This window comes from Sphaerodactylus townsendi, linkage group LG11, assembly GCF_021028975.2.
Source record: "Sphaerodactylus townsendi isolate TG3544 linkage group LG11, MPM_Stown_v2.3, whole genome shotgun sequence".
In the NCBI taxonomy this organism is placed as follows: Eukaryota; Metazoa; Chordata; class Lepidosauria; order Squamata; family Sphaerodactylidae; genus Sphaerodactylus; species Sphaerodactylus townsendi.
The window spans coordinates 22,706,509-22,726,473 of record NC_059435.1 but is presented as its reverse complement, the minus strand read 5'-3'; the positions used below and the strand labels follow the sequence as shown (position 1 = coordinate 22,726,473).

General features: G+C 42.8%; 1 protein-coding gene across 3 annotated transcripts in view; it reads left to right on the top strand.

Moving 5' to 3' along the window:
- The window catches only part of BBS9 (Bardet-Biedl syndrome 9), a 231,032-nt gene that overhangs the window by 9,293 nt on the left and 201,774 nt on the right, over positions 1-19,965 (top strand). The gene's annotated exons all lie outside the window — the stretch shown is intronic.

Sequence of the window (19,965 nt, the reverse complement as noted above, 5' to 3'; positions counted from 1 at the left end):
ATGGAGTGGCAAAACAGCAGCATTTTTTTCCAATATGATAGCCATACCGTTCTTGAGTTAGTGGGGAATAACTGGAGTTGATTTTCGCTAGCCTGCCTGTGAGAATATGGGGGTGATGGTAGTGAAAGATTTAATAAGCTGCAAGGAACGTATGTCATAGTTGTACAACATTGGGCAAAGCAGCAATGGGTTATCTATTTCAGTAATCGTAGACTGCAGAAACCTTGTGTAAGATTTCATTGTGAAATACACCACGCTAAAACAATAACAATAACAAAACTAGCGTTAAAACATTGTCTTTCTTTCCTGGATGCTCCTCAGTTAGAAATCTTTTTGTAAAGCACATTCAGTCATGGCAACATTGAGCATATATTTATTCAGCTTGGATAGAATCCCAGGTGAACTGTTGATCAGAACATATGTTGTCATTTTACAATGTGTATTGTTCTAGTAGGGTAGTTGGAGCCACAAATAGCAAGGCTTGGACAAAGTTGGGCTAATCTTGGCTTTTGTTGAAAAGACGCGGACAGTAGTTCTCATGCCAGTTATTCATGAGTGTTCCTGTTGAATTTTTCCTTGGTGGTGTCAGAAAAGCTGCCAAAGTCAGCTTGTAGTCCTCCTGGGTATGCAAAATACTAGCTAATGCTGTCATGTTTTCCTTAAAGACAGAGAAGCCAAGAAAAATCAAATAAGTTAGGATTGATTAAAATAATGTCAAAATTGTTTGTGGAATTACCCTTGTTAGACCACTGTGGATTTGCAAGCTATTAGACAGTATGTAGACAATAAGTTCCTTCCCGGTGAGCGTACAGTCTAAAATTTGAGAGTGGGACATAACCCTGGGAGTGGAGAACAATGGAAGTGTAAGTAAACGAGAAGAGCATATGTTTCATTTCATTTACATGTCCGAAGGCTAAGTTTCATTTGGGATAGAGGGACGACCTGGTTGTGCCAAAGTCTTCTCTGAAAGGACGGATCTGGGGATGGGTGTGCATGAGAGAGAGCCTCATACAGCTGTATTGGAGGCAGTTCAGTCCAAATACAAACACAGCCGTGGTGACCTTGGCCAAAATTAAATTGTAGTCAGAAAGACCTAAATAATGAATTTAATGTAATATTACAAATGCCTCACTGGGCTTCAAGTATAAAACACAAGATAGCTCGCAGAGGACCTCCTGGTGATCCCTGGCCCTAAAGCTATCAGGCTGGCCTCTACAAGGGCCAGGGCTTTTACAGCCCTGCCCCCCACCTGGTGGAACAGGCTTCCAAGGGAGATCTGGACCCTGCGAGACCTGCAGAGTTTCCACAGGGTCTGTAAGACGACCTGTTCCACCAGGCATTTGGCCAGCCTGGTTAAATTGCTGCCATTTCAGCTGGCCTCCCGTGGGCATAAAGATGGGGGGGAGGGTGAAATGCCATCTGGCGCTATATGGTTCCTGGTTTTATTATTGCTAATTAGTTGTTTATGTTATGTTTTTAAGCTGTTTTTATCGCTGTTGTCCACCGCTTTGAGCCCCTAGCGGGAGGGTGGTTTCGAAATCTAAAAAAAATAGAAAAACAACCTGTGTGTAATGCACCGTAGTATTATGTTGCTTATGTCATGATTATTGATGTTTTGATATTTGAGATATTATGTTTATTGATGTTGCTGTTGATATTATGATTATTGTTGCTATTATACTGATCGATGTTGATATTATGTTGTTGAACACCACCGTGAGCCTTTCGGGGGAGGGGGATTGTAAATTAAATTACCATACCATACCATGTCAATAAATTACAACTAATAAGGACTCCACGCAGAGTTAGGAGGAAAAAGTAAAGGTAAAGTTTCCCCTTCAGTCGTGTCCGATCACTGCAATTTCATAGGCAAGCCGTTTTTGTGGGGTAGTTTGCCATTGCTTTCCCCGGCTATTCTTTACCCCCTAGCTATGTACTAGGTACTCATTTACCAACCAAGGAATGGCTGGCTGGCTGAGTTGACCATGAGCCAGCTGCCAGGATATCTGACCCACAGGGGGCTAGAACTCCTGACCGTGTGAGTGGCAGTACAAGCACTTTACCACTACGCCATGCGGCTCCTGGGCATTTACAAAACCTTAATTCTAGGCATATACAGAACTTATTTGGGAAACAGGTTCCTTACAATGCACTTGTTACAAATAGAGATGAAACCTCTTGCAATTTTGAAGTGCCTTTACAATTGGGAAAATCCCCCTTGCAATGTGAAAGTATGGACATCAGTGAAGTCCTTTACAGACTTAAACGCTGTCAACTAATATATTAGTACAATCACTCCAAATGTGTACAGAATTTGCTGAATAGCTTCATCAGACAGACGAGGAGACTAGGAAGCTTAGGGAAATAGAGCCAGAGGAAGAATGGTCACAGGCTGGCATGCATGAGAATATGGAGGGAGAAATAATTCATTATTCTTTAGTGTGGAAACTTTAATCCTTAGAGTTTTTTTCACTTTATGTGGGCAGAGACCTTTGAAGAGTGTTTTACTTTATACAACCTGGGTTTCATACCCAGAATGTAACAGTTGTGTGTTGCTTTTAATTGAGCTGCAGCATTATAGTTGGAATGCAAAATGTGGTATTACAATTTTTTTTGCATGCATATGCATATATTTAGCCATCAGAGGGCACTCATGTATTTCTATGATTCGTACATGTGTAGTTCGTGGGTGTAGAATTAAAACCTAAGATACTTAAAAATCATTTGGTGCTCTCCAGGCAGATTAGAATATACACATTAAGTGCAGGAAAGTTCTCATGTGTTTATGAGCAATGCCAGCATCACATACAAAAACAGCATGGCACGTTTGGCACCATCTGGTCTGCAGTTATGTTGACACATCACATTTAAAATGTGGGTTGGAAAAGCAAAAAATCATGTCAAAGGGGAGATGATACAGAGGAGTCCCTTCTTTCCTTGCCAAGAATAAAACATGTATAAACAAAATTTTGCTGTAGAAGCCCCTTGCACGTTACTTTTTCTAACACTGATAATAAGGTACAGAAAAGCAATGGCTGATAAGACTGAAACCCTGTGTATCCTTCACTGCATTTCTTAGTTACAGAAAGATGAGGAACGTAGCGTATTCCTTTCCGGTTGTTTTAGTGAGGCTTAAAGCCAAAATCAGGAATCTGAGGATTAAGGAAAGCATTTCCTGAATTGTTTTATATTGTCAGTGCAGCATCTGTTATAAATAACTAGATTATAATATAGTATGGTATTTGATTGAGCCACCTCATCTTGCTCTTGGCAGCCTATCCTTTCTAGATCTGTGCTGTTGACATGTAGACTTCATTTCTCTTAGCTAGGCATTTCTGTCATCATCATCATGGGTTCATTCATTAGAAAATGGCATTCTAGACTTGATTTCATTGGCTCCGCTGTAAGATTTGAGAGAGGTTATATTATGGGGACATTCTGCTGATAGAGGGGGAATGGGCAATTCACCTGATTCCTCTTCTCTACCACCTCACCCAAATTGCTTTCTGTCCACAGGACAAGGCTTTTTATACTTGGTGTCAGTTGCTTACATTTGTCCAGTAACTTTGATCCAGCTTTATGAAGACAGTGGAAATCAGTCCCCAGAACCTGCTGTGCCCCTGTAAGCAGCCTTTGGACATTTTCCCTCAAAGGTCTGTGAAACAGTTGCTCAGACTGGGAAACAAGTTGCTTACTGCCCTATTTTGCTGGAGGCATTATTAGTATTTTCAAGAATATGATTTTTTCCCCTAAATATGACTCATTTTGTCTGGAGTTATTATGCTTTAATTGCTGTGCTATTGAAGAGTACTGTGACTGTAGGAGAGTTTTTCTTTCTATGTAACATATAAGGTGGATCCAGCCAGCTTTTAAGCTGCTCGGAAAGGGAAGGAGGGGTCCCCTTTGACCGCCAAAAAGGCTGCACTGGGAATAATGGAAACCTGCATGTACAAAAACCACGTGGTCCAGAGCTTTAATAGGGAGGGTAATTTAGATTATGTTTGCTGAAAAGCTGCTTAATGGTAACTTTGGGATGTATGGTTTTCAGTTTTCAACCTTTATTCTTTCCAGCTTTTCAGATGGTAAAAAATAAGAAATACACGGTAAGATAGCATAGGGTATATCAGTTTGTTGGTCTGTCTTTAGCACTGGGTGTGTTTGAAATCTTGCTGTAGCAGCATAACTCAGTTAGACTTTTACATTTTATAAACATGCCAAATAGCCCAGTGCCATATGGTAAGTTATATGTATTTAAAGCAGTAAGGTAAATATAGCCATTGTCAGAAAGTATTACAATCGTTTCCCAGACATCTCCCATCCCCAACTTTCTGCTGTGACTTCAATATTTTCAGAAATTTTACAGTGCCTTTTCAGGGGTCACATAAGGCTATTGTGGAAAAGAGAGGGAACTACTCCTGTGACCATCGTAATTGCTGAATTTGTGTTGATCTGCTTTTGAACGTTTCATAAGGCTGCGATTGTATGAATGAGCTGCTTTTCTTGTTTGACACAATCAGACTGTGCAGTTGAGCTTCCAGTCATTAAGTTTGCAGATGCCTGTTGGTCAGAAGTGGACTCATAGCTGAAAATGGGGGGATCAACTGGGAGTTGGGTTCTGACCTACCCACTCAGTAAAATAGCTGAGCAGTGAAGTTGCACACTCGGTGGGGACAGAAGCAATGGTTTTGATCTCTACATTTCAAAAAGGAGAGAAAGTGCCAGTTTCTCTTCCCTCCCTTCCAAGCTGGGTGTGGCAGAACAATGCTTTTAATGTCCCCATTAAGGGGGATGGAAAGAGGCCCCTCTCAGCTGGGCAATGTTTTTAAGGAAAGAAAGAACTGGTTTTGTTTTTGTTTTTCTCCAGCCCAAGGTGAAAGTTTAGTGTCGGAGAGAAGAGAAGGGAAATCAGCTGGCCTTGTCATCCCCCCCCCTCCAATTTGTCGCATCTCCACGAGTCCTGGAGGCAAGCAACATTTCTAGACCAGCAAAATTTCCAGACTAGGAGATCAGGAGAACCGGACGTTCGGCTGATCTATTGGTTGCAAGTAGCCTGTTCCTGAGAGTAGATGCAAACAGTAGAACAGTGAGTTGATTAATTACCTGCCTGAATGGGAAGTGAGCCAAACTGGCAGGTGTTCGAGCATCCTTTGAACGTGAAATAGCATTTTTATAGCACAAGTAGCATTGTAAGGATCACCAAGGACTCCTGTGCTGTTCAAAAATATAACATGGCTCCCAGAATTACACATCTGTTTTATGTTAATCCATAGATCCAGAAAAACAAAAGTGAAATAATAAAAACAATGTATTTTTGAAACGGTAGAAAACTTTTACAGGAAAAAAATTACAAGGGAAAAAAGGCTATAGGAAAGCTAGCTTTTTAAAGCCAAATATCTGACTCCATTTTACTTTTATTATGGTTCTGCCTGGAGGCGAAGCATGTTTCAGTCTTACAACAAAGAAGGTGCTATGAGGAAGAATTCTTTTTAATAACAAAGTGCTGCATATGTAAAAACAATGCAGTCTTGTAACAGGAAACTTGTAAGAAAAGCAGACCATGGTTTACTTTTCCACAATTTTGCAGGGCAATTTTTTATTAGGTGTCAGTCAGAGAAAAAGTTTATCAGCTGAGCTTTGTGTTGCAGGATTAAACGCATCTTTTGCCTCTGTGAAAGTCTGGGAGTTATATAAGCCTGGATTTTGATTTATCAGCTGTTTGGCTACCAAATTGGAGCATTTAGACATTCACATGCAAACTGTTGAGCAAAACATGATTTCAATAATTACTTTGTGAGCTGCACACTGGACAGTCAGATACCTGGGCTGGCCATATGTTTCCAATTTAAGATCTGGCGAGCCCATATCTTAGCAGCTCTCCTATCTTCATGGTTTGCATGGTCATTCATATTTAGGAATCGGACTCTGGTTATTGTACAGGTTTTATGGAACGTTTCTCCCATCTGTGTGCAGCTAGATCCTTCTCCTGTTAGCTGTTAGAATGATGTCATGGTTAAAGTGTCTGACTAGAAACCCAGGTTCGAATCCCCGCTCTACCATGGAAACTTGCTGGGTGACCTTGGGCCAGCTGCACAGTCTCTTTTTAAAAACATTTGTTTTTTTTTACAAAACGTAACAATATAACAGAAAGTAGGGAAAAAGACTGCAGAAAAAAAAGAATAGTAATATGTGGATCTTCATAAATTATAATACTGAAGGAATTAAAAAAACAATTTAGAATCAGAAGTAATGATATTTTGAGGTAAAAGTTGGCAAATCTTTTTGACAGTCTTACTATACCTTGGTTTCCAATCAAGTTATAGTAAGATTGTCGAAAAGATTTGCCAACTTTTACCTCAAAATATCGTTACTACTTCTTCTAGTTTTTTTAATTCTTTCAGTATTATATTTTTGAGGTAAAAGTTGGCAAATCTTTTCAACAATCTTACTTCAACTTGATTTAGAATTATTTATCAATATTAGTAACTGTGAACTGTTTAAAAAGTATGCCTGCATTTATTCACTTCTATATTGAAATCATACCAGCTGCTCTTGGGATTAAATAACACTTAAAATTTATAATACTTAGAATAGGATTTTCATTTTTCTTTAAATTCATGTATAGGCCTTCTGTTTACAAAATTGGCTAGTTTTGCCATATAGTAATGCTCTCATGTTTTGTCGTCCCAAATCTCTTGGGAGGGGATATTTCCACGTAGAAGCATAAATATTTCTTGCTGCTGTTATTAAGTACAGTGTACTGTAGTGGGTTTGATTCCCCACTCCTTCACCCAGTGGTGGGATCCAAAAAGTTTAGTAACAGGTTCCCATCGTGGGGGGATTCAAACTGTGGCGTAGTGCCAATGGGGCTGGGCAGAGCACGATGGGGGCGTGGTCAGGCATTCTGGGGGCGTGGCATTCCTGGGCGAGGCTGTGGCAAGAACGCAGCTGCTGCGCTGGTCCTTGGGTGGGCAACGAATGCACGCAGGGGCAGGCTGCCACACATGCCGGTGCACTTCCTGCTAGACTGCTTCAAGTTCTGCGTGCTACTGCTGAGAGGAGGGGCGTAACTAAGGCAAAAATCACGTGGCAAAATCACCAATTAGTAACCCCCTCTCCGCACACACAAATAATTAGTAACCTACTCTCGGGAACCTGTGAGAACCTGCCGGATCCCACCTCTGCCTTCACCTGAGTGGCGGAGGCTTACCTGGTGAACCAAATGTGTTTCCGCACTCCTACATTCCTGCTGGGTGACCTTGGGGGCTAGTCACAGTTCTTCGGAACACTCTCAGCCCCCCCTGCCTCACAAGGTGTCTGTTGTGGAGAGAGGAAGGGAAAGAAGCTTGTAAGCCACCTTGAGTCTCCTTATAGGAAAGAAAGGTGGGGTAGAAATCCAAACTCTTCTTCTTTTTCTTCTACAAAAATAGTTTTTGGTGGTTTTTTTGGTATAGTTTTGAGTAAAAATACCTAACATGAGCTTTGGGTCCATTTGAAATTTAATCTTTAATATTTTTTGCATTTCCACTCTCAACCTGGTAAGTATTTGGATGGGAGACCTCCAAGGAATACCAGGGTCATGATGCAGATGCCGGCAATGGCAAACCACATCTGAACATGTGTTGCCTTGAAAATCCTGTGAGGTTGCCTTTAATCTCCCAGTGTCCTTTGTATGAAAGATTCAACAGTTGTCACCAGGGCTCAGTTCATGAAATGGCTAAAAATACCAATAGACCTGTGAAGAAGAAGAAGACTTTATTTACGGTCAATGACCAAATATAATACAAATCTCCAATTTAGCAAAAATATCTATCCATCTATATATCATTATACACTGTAAACATACCAAACAGCACAAAAATACTAAACCATACAAAAGTAGCTAGGGGTGATGCCATATTCAGACCATTTTTTTCTTTTTCATAATGAATAAACAGAATTTTGCTACCCATTTAGTAATATTCTCCTTCTTATCTTGTAATAGTTTTTCACAACAAACTTTATCTGTCATCTTATGCAACAGACCTGTGTAAAATTAGCTGAACTGAGGAGTAGTTAGCATGGCATGTAAATAACCTGAATTATCTATAGTTCAAATCCACTAGATACATTAAATATAGGTACCTTTTTTGTGTGTTTTAGAAAAAATGAATCATACCATGGCCATATTTGTTTCTGTGGCCACAAAATGAATAGTTACTTCATGAAAAATGTCTGCTTTGAAATACGTACCCTATTAACAATGTATTCCCAATCCGATCAGAACTGAGCCCCTTGGTGCAGAGTGGTAAGCTGAAGTCCAAGCTCTGCTCCTGATCTGAGTTCAATCCCGTTGGAGTCAGTTTCAGGTAGGCAGCTCAAGGTTGACTCAGCCTTCCATTCTTCCGAGGTCAGTAAAATGAGTACCCAGCTTGCTGGGGGTAAAGTGTAGATGACTGGGAAAGGCAATGACAAATCACTCTGCAAACACAGTCTGCCTAGTAACAGTCATGATGACCCCATGGGTCAGTAATGGCTGGGTACTTGCACAGGGGGCTACTTGTACCTTTCAATCCAGTCAGAAATTGGAAGTTCTTCTCTCTAATAGAGAGCCAGCATGGTGTAGTGCCGTGGTGGCGAACCTTTGGCACTCCAGATGTTATGGACTACAATTCCCATCAGCCCCTGCCAGCATGGCCAATTCCCATCAGCCCCATGCCATGCTGGCAGGGGCTGATGGGAATTGTAGTCCATAACATCTGGAGTGCCAAAGGTTCGCCACCACTGGTGTAGTGGTTAAGAGCAGGTGCACTCTAATCTGGAGAACTGGGTTTGATTCCCCGCTTCCACTTGAGCTGTGGAGGCTTATCTGGTGAACCAGATTAGTTTGGGCACTCCCAACACATGCCAGCTGGGGGACCTTGGGTTAGTCACAGTTCTTTGGAACTCTCTCAGCCCCACCTACCTCACAGGGTGTTTGTAGTGGGGGGGGGGGAAGGGAAAGGAGATTGTCAACCCATTTGAGTCTCCTTACAGGAGAGAACAGAGGGATATAAACTTCTCCTCTTCTTCCTCCTCTTCCTCTTTTTCCTCTTCCTCTTCTTCTAATACATTTAATTAAACATACTACTGTTGAACTAGAACGAGAAATGCCCTAGTTTTGATCTGTTGTGGCAAAAGACCTGAGCATACACCACTGTGTATACAAAATACTGCAGCCATTTGAAGCATCAAGTACTTCTTGCACCTCTGTGGTGACTTGTTCATAGCTATTGAACAGGCCAGGTCTTGCTAACTAACTAGTTGTTTCTGTGGCAATACCTTTCAATGCAGTGTCCCTGTGGTAGTTTATGGTGTGATTTGGAGATACACAGTGCTTTGAAGCTCAGCAGGGGTCCAGTGGGATCCTGACTGCTGCTTGAGTTCACAGGGAAGAGAGCCATAAAATGCCCTGAGAGGTCAGCAGAGCAGGTATGTGTTTCTGTAAAAAGATAACAACATTTGCTGTAACTGCCAGGAAGGGCAACATGGATGGTCGTTGCAAAACATGATCTGTATACTGAGATGTGTGGGATGTGAACCCTGTGTTGATTGGGAGGTTGGGGTTAACCTTACCATATGGGAGCGAGTTCCTACATTTGTATTGGGTGAAAGGCTTCCTACTGGAAAAGGCAGGAAGAGTTAAAAGATCGGTAACATTTGTTAGTCTGTTCAAATGCCAGAGGTCAAATTTCCCTGAAGGAAGCAGATGGGAGTTGTTCTACTGACATCGGTAGGTGGACGATGGAGGTAAATCTTTGTATTATATTAAGTTTGGCGTAGTGTTATACTTTTCCTTAAATCTGTAATCTCGCATGCTGAATAGTTTTTTTCCCTGTCTTCTACTGTACCTTAATTTGTAGCAATACAGTTTTTCCTGTTTAAGAGAGCGGACTGTGATTCGAAGTCCTCGTTGTGTTCCTTCATCACTCACTCACACAGAGGATGAGCTGAATAATTGGGAAACTGAAGATGCTCAGAGGCAGTCTGTAAGGATCTCAGTCGTTCTTGTTTCCCTTACAGCCTAACCTGACCTTGACGGAGATTCTTTTGGCCGGGCGTCCGGCCAGGACCTGCACCAACCTTGTGAGAATGCTTATCTCGCTGTTGCATAGTAGAATTCCGTTCTCATGAGAACGGGGCAGGGGGGATGGGTTAGTCAGCATTATAACCTGTTGTTTGAGCGGGGATGCTCATTCCTGCCATGTCGTGTGTGTGTGCTTTCCAGGATGTCTGAATAAACGGACTTATAATCAAAAGCCTTTTTATTTCTGCTCTTTGGAATTCCTTACATTATGGCAGGAATCTAACTCATTTTTTCTCTTGACTGTGTTTGGATCTCTGGTGTTCTAACATGCAGAGATTGAGTTCTCTTGACCATGTGGAAGGCACGATAGCCCCATAGAGGGTTTGAGCCTTCCTTCCAAACTCCGAGGATCCGGGGAGATGATCCGGTTTCGCTGGTGCCTCTCTCCCGACCTTGGTCCAGTTCAGTCTGCCTCTCTTCCTTGGGAATGATCGACATGGTTCAGAATCGTGTGGAGATGCATGAGACTTTGAGGCGCCATCTATGGATCGGCCTGTTGACGATTCATTTCCACCCGGCAGCGTGTGGATTACAAACCCCAGATGCAGCCAGTCCCTGAGGAGTTTGGATTATCTACCATTCATGCTGACACACAAGAATCCATTGAAAGGTTCCTGGACAAAATGCCGAGGACATTCCCAGAGATCATCAGCAGTGGCATAGCACCGAGCTTCGTCCCAAAGTTACAGCGGAAGCAGGGGCGATGGCGAGGGTTGGATCGATGATCCGGAAGAGGAGTTCCACACCACCCTGCGGCAGTACCAAAACCGGAGATGAGCGGCGAATGGGTGAAATCCTTGGAGCAGTTAAGGCGTGGAGGAAAAACCATCAGAAGAGGAACTGGATCCGATCGAATCGTTACCCATGCCCTCGAAAGAAAAAATTGGGACAGTCGGGACGGTGGCCATATGCTGCGGGGACGCCAAACTTGCCTGGGAGCGTGAGCGAACAACTGTGGGAGGAGGAGCGAAAATCTACAGCGGGACCGTGAAAAGCAGCGCCAAGGAAATCCAAATGGAGTTGGACCGTGAAGAGAAGCGTTAGCGTCAACAGTATCAACAGAATCTAGCGATTCATGACAAAGTGCTGGATCAGTCCAAACTGGATTTACAGCGCCAAGCGACAACATCAAAGCCATCAAACCCAGAATGAACTGGCTTTAGCAGTTCAACGGAGACGAAAAGAGCTAAATTGGATCGAGAGAGGGCAGCTTTACGCAGCACCAAGATGCCTTAACACGCAAGGAAAGGGAATTGGCTGAAGCGGGAGCAAACTCTACGGCGGCAGCGTGAGGCGTTGGTTAGAGCCCCAGTTGGTGCCTACACCTTCACCCCGCACCGTGACCTCCCTCCTGCCACAGAGGCGCCTGTGGCCGGGTTCAACTTTTCAACCTGGGGCACCTCCTCAACCCCTGCTCCTCCGGCCTACCCTATCCAGTACAACAACCAGGTTACATGCAGCAGCAACTAACACGCACCTGGCGATTGAAAGAGGGTTCTACAGACCCCCCCATCCCAGCTTCGCTTTGATGGTACTGCGTCCAAACTTCCTTACTTTATTCTGCTTTCGATGCTCATATGCAAAAGAATTTCATGATCTATATGGTTCTGAATCTGCGAAAAAATCACGAGACATTGGGTGCGGTGTTGAAGCGGGGTAGCAGCTGAGTGGTTTGTTTCTCTTTATGAATTGCAGGGGAGACGATACCGCCAGTGGCGGGCTTCCTCAAGCGTTAGCGACCGATTCCCAAGATCCCAATGCTGAAAGCGATGCCATCCGTACAGTAAAAACCATCCAACAGGGCAACCGCTCCTTTGCTGATTTTGCCCGTGAATTCGGCGCGGCGACAGTAAACTTCCACCGGACTGGCCCGAAGCGCATGAAATCACCAGTATTTTTTGAAGCAATGGATATTAAGCTTCGATGAAACAGTGATCCGGATCCATGGCGGCAGCGGATTGGATCGAGCTTCGGCTGCGCCAGGTTGCTGCCGTCTTGCCTATGCCCGGCTGGAGGCCATGCATACGAAACCAGCCAACATGCGGCGCCGGCGCTAAGAAAACCAAGCCCGCCCGTGGCGGCGAGACCGTCGAACGTCGCCGTTTGGGATTGTGCCTCTATTATTGGCGGAGGTCCTGGCCACCTGGCTGCCAACTGCCGAAGAAGCAGAAGCCTCCCCTCCGGGGCCGCACCCGTCTGCCAAGCCTCCATGCAAATCCAGCCTGCCAACTCAAGGATCGTCCAAAGCTGCATTGATGAGGGATATCGAAGAGGAAGAAACTGCGGCTTAGTCTTTCAGCGGCACCCGTGGATCTTAATCCTTCTCCTGATCCGGTGAGTGAAGGCAGCTGGCATACATTACTATTTTGACTTCCTTAGCCAACCCCAGTAAACATATGCGCATTTTGGCCTCTGCACTTGTGGACTCAGGTTGCTCCCACTGTCTTATGAAACCGCAAGTGGCCGAGGAACTTTCGGTTAGACCGGAAGTTCAGCAGGTGAAACCATTCCTTTCACCCAAATGGATGGTAGCCCACTGGGTGGTGAGGGTCCAACCGGTTCAAAACCAACGGTACTTCTCCGTTGCAGCGATCATTGGGAAAAGATTAGTTTCATTCTTGCTCCAGTTGCAAAGCACTCCATTGTTTAGGGTATGCCATGGCTACTTTTACTGCGAACCAACCTTCGTTTGGAAGGGCCGAATCCTTCAATTCTCAGATCCCCTGCGGCGGAGATCACATGGATGGGGAAGATCCATCAGTAGAGGGAGGAAGCAACCATCAGCTACAGCTTTCAATGTACTGTCGGCTCCCCTTGCTGTAGAAATCCCAAAGTATCAAGACCTATCTAGAGTTTTCCAGGAACAGGAGTAACGATCCAGCTTCCCCATAGAGATACCGATTGCAAGATCCTGCTACAACCCGGAGCCCAATTACCTAAGGGTAGGATCTATCGTGTAGAAGTCCCACCGAGGAAAAGGGCTCAGCGCCTTCTTAGATAAAAATTTAGCCGGATTCATACGGCGAGCCACAAAACACACCCATGCAGCCCTGTTTATTTTGTTAAAGAAAAGGGCGGTTCGTTAAGACTTTGTACTGATTATCGTGGACTAAATGCTGTTTCCATCTCCAACAAATATCCTTTGCGCCCTTAATAAAGGACCTCTTGGATGCCCTAGGCAAAGGCGGATTTTACCAAATTGGATTTGCGGGAAGCTTATTATAGGTGTCGCGCATGTCCTTGAAGAGTCTGAACATTTAACAGCATTTAATACAAAATTCGGGCAATATGAATATTTAATAATGCCCTTGGATTAGCTAAGGGCCCCAGGGGCTTTCATGGCCCTCATTAACGAAGTATTACATGATTTATTGTACAAGGGAGTAGTCGTATATTTGGATGATGTTTTGATTTACTCACAGACCCTGGAAGAGCATGAGGCTTTAGTCGGGAAGTTTTACCGCGTTTACTTGATAACTCCCTCTTTGCCAAGTTGTCAAAATGCTGTTTTCACCAAACCTCCATAGACTACCTGGGCTATCGAATATCCTCAGCCCGGTCTAGAAATGGACCCGACTAAAGTGGCGCCAGTGGTTGACTGGCCTGCCCCCACCAATAGAAGGGAATTGCAATCTTTCTTAGGCTTTGCTAACTTCTATCGTGACTTCATTCCCCATTTTGCCAAACTTGCCTTACCGCTCACTGATCTTTTCGCACTAAAGGAAAAGGATGCCCAAGCGGCCAAGCCGGGGCCCCTCCTGGTCAGCAGGAATGCCAATTAAGCGTTCCAGCAGCTGAAAAGCAGCTTTCCGCGACTGAGCCAATTCTGACATCCCGACCCTGAACTTCCTTTCATGCGTTCCGTGGATGCTTGGACAAAGGCTGGAAACTGCCCTCTTGCAGAAAAATAAAGACAATAAATTGGTACCCGTGTGCTTATTTATCCAAAAAAATTTTGGTTCGAACTAAGCTGGTCTGTAGGAGATAAGAAAACGCTGCCATCAAACTGCGTTGAGCACTTGGCGCCATTGGTTAGAAGGAGCCAAGCACCCTTTCAAGTCTGGTGGATCATAAAATTTGGCTGCGCTTTCCACACCCCTCAAAATGTCCGCTAAACAATTATTCACGTTGGGCTGATTTTTTTCTGTAAGCTTTTCGCTACGGTCCATTTTTTCCCGGTAAAAGCAATAAGCTGGCTGATGCATTGTCCGCTTCTCGGGGGGAGAGCGCATCCCCACGGGATATTCCACGCACGTTCTCTCTCCCTCCCAGCTAGGATTGGCTGTCACCCGCTCACAATCCTCTCGTCACCCCTACGCCCATCCCAGCCATCGTCTCCCCTTCCTTCAAGAACTCAAGAGGCGGGATTATGCGAGCTGCCAACAGAGGAAAAGATGCACAGCTTCAGCGGAGGATGGTGTCTGGAAAGGTGTTGATCGTTCCTACTCCCCTCGAAAGCAGGTTCTTCAAGCATGCCATGATGCTTTCGTCAGGCTGGAGCGCCGGGTTTGTGAAAACCCTTCATCTAGCCCGCCCAGCGAGTTTTTGGTGGCGGCTCTATCGTAAGGGCGTTGAGTCTTACATTAAAGATTGTTCCATATAATGCGGAGGCCAAGTCAATACCGGGAAAGCCTCATGGGTTACTGAAACCTATCCCGTTGCCTCCCGACCCTGGCAGGTTATTTCAATGGATTTTATCACTGACTTGCGAACAGTCGCGGGAACACTGTTTTGTGGGTGGTGGTGGATCTCTTCTCCAAACAGGTGCATTTCATTCCTTGCACCACCATACCTTCAGCTCCCAAACTAGCCGGTTGTTCATTCAACACATCTACCACCTACATTCCTCTCCTGAGAAGGTGGTATCGGATCGTGGCCCTCAATTCATTTCTCGATTTTGGAAGGCTTTCCTGGAGTTGTTGGGAACCACACCAGCAGATGCAGCCCTACCGCGTTCAAAGTGGCCGAGGGCAAAGTGAGTGAGCGAACAGAACACTAAGAGCAATATTTCGTTGTTATACAAACTACCATCAGGACAACTGGTGTGAATTGCTTCCCTTCCATGAGTATGCTTACAATAATGCAATTCATAGCGGTATGCAGAAAACCCCATTCAGTAGTCTCTGGCCGATCCTTCCGCGTTGCCCCAGCTGCGGCGGAGGTATTCTGACCACCAGAATTCAATCAATGGATTTTGTCACTAGCTGAAGGCTGGAAGTCAGTTCAGTCTACCTTAAAACAGGCTCAAGAAGCCCAAAAGTTTCAGGCAGATAAACACCGCTCAGACTTCCCCTTAAGTGTTGGAGCTTGGGTTTATTTGTCCACTAAAAACCTTCCAGGCGTGCATAAATACTCAAAACTTGGCAAGAAATTTGTGGGTCCTTTCAGATTACAAAAGTGATCAATGATGTTACTGCTAAGCAGATCTGCCTAATTCACTAAATAACATTCATCCCGTCTTCCATTCCAGCTTACTCAAAGCGAGGCTCCGCTTCAGATGCCTGTACGACCCTCGAACACCCGCCAGTTATAATTGATGGACATAAGCATTATGAGATAGGCGCTATCCTGGACTCTGCTTCTTTGTAAAAGCGTCTACAATATCTGAATTGTCATGGGTTGGCTATTCTTCTGGCCATAATCAATGGGTGTATAAGGAGAATATCGATGCCCCCTCTTTAATTGCTGCATTTCACCAAGCTTTTCGGACAGAGCGGGGAGGGAAAAGGGGAGGAGGAGATTTCTTTAGGGAGGCAGAGTGTAAGGATCTCAGTCGTTCTTGTTTCCCTTACAGCCTAACCTGACCTTGTGGAGATTCTTTTGGCCGGGCGTCCGGTAGGACCTGCACCAACCTTGTGAGAATGCTTATCTCGCTGTTGCATAGTAGAATTCCGTTCTCATGAGAACGGGGCAGGGGGGATGGGTTAGTCAGCATTATAACCTGTTGTTTGAGCGGGGATGCTCATTCCTGCCATGTCGTGTGTGTGTGCTTTCCAGGATGTCTGAATAAACGGACTTATAATCAAAAGCCTTTTTATTTCTGCTCTTTGGAATTCCTTACACAGTCTTTACTAATGTTCCCCAAGTAGGGGAAGTAGGAAGTAGGATCAGTAGGAGGCTGGATTTCTAAGCTGGGGTGGTGACACAAAAAAGAGGAATACGTTTTTACCTGCACATGAACATACATTGTGTATTAAAGCATGCATGGACACATGGGTTTGTGACAGTTTGGAAACAGTTTTGTCAGGAGGGAAATTTCACTTTGACACAAATTAAATGTCTGGTGCAGTTACTTGAACATGGGAACGTGAGCTCAGCTCGAGTGCCAGTAAGCACAGGTGTCAAACTCGCCGCCCTCCAGATGTTATGGACTACAGTTCCCATCCTCCCCTGCCAGCATCATGCGGCGAGTTTGACACCTAGGCGTATGGTATTTATTCCTTGTTACTAGATAGTGTGTCTTCTCAAGTAGTAGTCATTAAAACTAAAGGAAACCATTAGCATATAGTATCTTCATATATTTTTAAGTGGTTTAGGTCCTTAATCCTAGAAAATGTGTGTGTGAGGTGCAAATCTTTTACCTGTCATACCTGTGTATATTCCGCCCCCCCCCCCCTACAGTAGCTTTATGTTTTAGTCATTTTCTGGCTGAGGTACAAGCCACTTACGGCTAAAGTTCCTGAAATTCTGTGGTATAATCTAAGTGATTCCATCTGATCTGCAGTAAACTCCAAGATCTCTATATACTCACTTTATAAATATGTCACTGGAAAAAGCCTGAAGTAAGCTTTTGGAAAAGGCGATTTCTGGTCTTGTTTGAAAGACTCAATTTTTAAAAACTGAAGTACAAAACCCTTGTTCATTTTTTTCATGTTTAAAACAAAATGCTAAAGGAATGAATTAAACATGATTTAATTTTATATGAACGTTGAACTTTATTTTAGTTTTATCACTTGATGCCCGTGCTGTAGTAAGGCAACTTAAATTGTAATATCTGTGAGTAACGCATAATGCCGAGAAAAATAAATGTTGCTCAGGGGTATGTGCCATTAATTTACAGAATGATTTGCTAACTTGATCGCACAAGTGACAAGCTGCTTATGAATCTCTAGGATGTAGGATTTAGAGGATATGAGGTTTTGTAAGAATCAAGACGTTTCCTACAAAATAATCAAAGTAATCATTGGGACAGTTCTTGGGTTGAGGTACATGCCAAGTAAACATTTTAATAGTATATTCTCAGGAACATTGCATGAGAGGTAAAAGCAGTTCTCATGGGAGAGACATAGAAGCCATAGATCAGTGGTTCTCAAACTTCCTAATGCCGCTACCCTTTAATACAGTTCCTCATGTTGTGGTGACCCCCAACCCTAACATTTATCCATTTTACAGATGGAGAACACTGATGCAGAGAGTCTTAGGCGACCTCTGTGAAAGGGTTGTTCGACCCCCAAAGGGGTCACGACCCACAGGTTGAGAACCGCTGCCATAGATGGAAGGATCAGAACATGAAATAAGGAAGAAAAAACTCACAAAAAGCCTTAAAAAACAACATGTTGCTGAAGAAGCTGGCTAGCTGAAGGCTAGGAGAATCTTTAATACTTCATAATACAGACAGGAGACCAGAGGCATTGCTCCAAGGGGGCGGGGGGGGGGGTGCGACGCACCGGGCATGCTCCCCTGTGGGAGTGTGGTGAGGGTGTTCCGGGCTGGGACAGGGGTGGAGGACGCACCAGTGCACCGGGCGCTTTCCCCCCTTGCTACGCCTCTGCAGCAGACTCTATCTTAGTTCTCCTTGCTTGAAAGAGTGCAATATTTCTATATTGTTTCTTAGTTTGTCTAATCCCTTTAAAAATCATCTAAAGATTCCTGATTGATGTATGAAAATCACTATAATTTGAAGACTAGTTCTAGGTTTCTGGGAGACTATTTCCTACCCTTCTTAACCCCCCATGAGAACTTTGTATGTAAATGCCATGATTAATAGCCATTGATAATTGTATTTTCCCTTTTATAAACAATCTAAATTTTAGATGCCCCCAGGGGATTTTAGAGCCCCCAGGGGATGGGGCGGTTTATAAATCGAAACAATAAATAAATAAATAAATAAATGGACTGATGTCACATCTTATGACACTGCATTTCTGTACACCGAATGAAGCTTTCTGTTTATCTTATACCTTTGTCAGTCATCTTTGTTTGGTACCACAACATTCTAAAGTTACGAGAGAGTGAAACTTAAAATTTTTGAATCCTTTAGATATTTAAAGGCAATATTTGTAGAAGGTAAAATAGAACCCCTCCAATTAGAACAATATTGATATAAGTTAATAGGGTGATTTGTATGAAAGTAGAATTAGTGTAAAAAATTTTTAAAGATTTCCATGGACTACTTTCTAAATGAATGTCACTGAACTCATTTCATGAGATCATTTCTAAGTGGAATTGAAGCAGCCAACCAAATGTTCACTTCAGCCATGAATACTAATCAGTGTAAATTCCTGCCATTTTAGAGAAACCATTATAAATAAATAAAGTATTTTACTGTTTGCTTGTTCTTTAGATTTAGATAAATATGTATTAAATAATAACCATAAAAGGTTTTTCACATTTTAACCATTGGCTACAGTGGCACATATACACCATATGAAATGAACTGTTTCTAATGTTATAAACAATAAAATCTAGACTGAACAGAAGCCTTATATCCTGCTCTGTAATTTAGAAAACATGTCTCATGAACCTAAGGGAAATCCTAGCTTTAAAACAGTTGTTCAGAAAAAGTTTTAAAGATTCTACATGTTAAACCTATAATTCTGTTTAAAATTATTGAATTTAGTAGTAACGGGAAGCATTTCCTCATTGACTTAAACTGAGAAGTTTTTGTTTCCTTGAAGGATGGATGAGTTTTACTACAAACGCAACGGGAGAGTCTTAAAATTACCGCCACAGGAAACCTGAAAAAAAAGTCAGCATTTCATAAACATGTTGTGATGGGTACAAATGATCTAATTTAAGCTTTAAGTGAAACTCATAGCTGAGGATTTACAGTCTAATGATATGTGGTTTTTATTGTTATTAAGTTGTAGGAAAATTACAAAAAATGTTTTGGCTGATTTTCTGTAGTTGATATGGAATGACAATTTTTGGTGCCCTGTATCTAATACTTCTATAGTGTAGATCATTTTTTTTAAAAAAAATACAGCTAATATGAAAGATTAGTTTTCATTGGTTAGCTGACTTCCTTTGAATATCATGATTAATGTGCTGTTTCATTCTATTTCATGTTTAATAAGGGAAACAAGATTCTTTTAAAAAGTGATGGAAATACTTTTTAATATGCTGATTTACGATTTTGTTAACTCCAGCTGCTAGCTCTTTTTATTAAAGTTTTTGGTATATTGGAAATGTGTTTCTGATCAACAGAGTAAAAGAATAAAAGAACATTTACACCTTGAGATAATGTACCTTATGTTTAACAAGGGATTTTTTCTTTCTTTCGAAAAGGTAGTTTTATTTGAATTGGAAAAGTTTGATGTACTAGCTGAAATTTACTTAGAGCTGTATCTCATTCCTCTCATTTCATTAATATCATACTTCTACAATTGCAGTATGATTCTGCCGTAAAACAGAAAATTGGTTAATATATTAGAACACAAGATTATATGGAGAAATCAAAGCTGGCTGAGAAATTCTAAGTGAGGCATAATTTTATTTTATGTCAGGTATTTTGTAAAAACAATTTAAAATGGCATAGGTGGTAACAGATGTGTTTCTTTCCTATTCACCGTGGTTGACCGTGATTAGATGATACGACTGACTGGATGTTGGCACAGTTATGTTTGTCCCAAGGAAGGAAATTC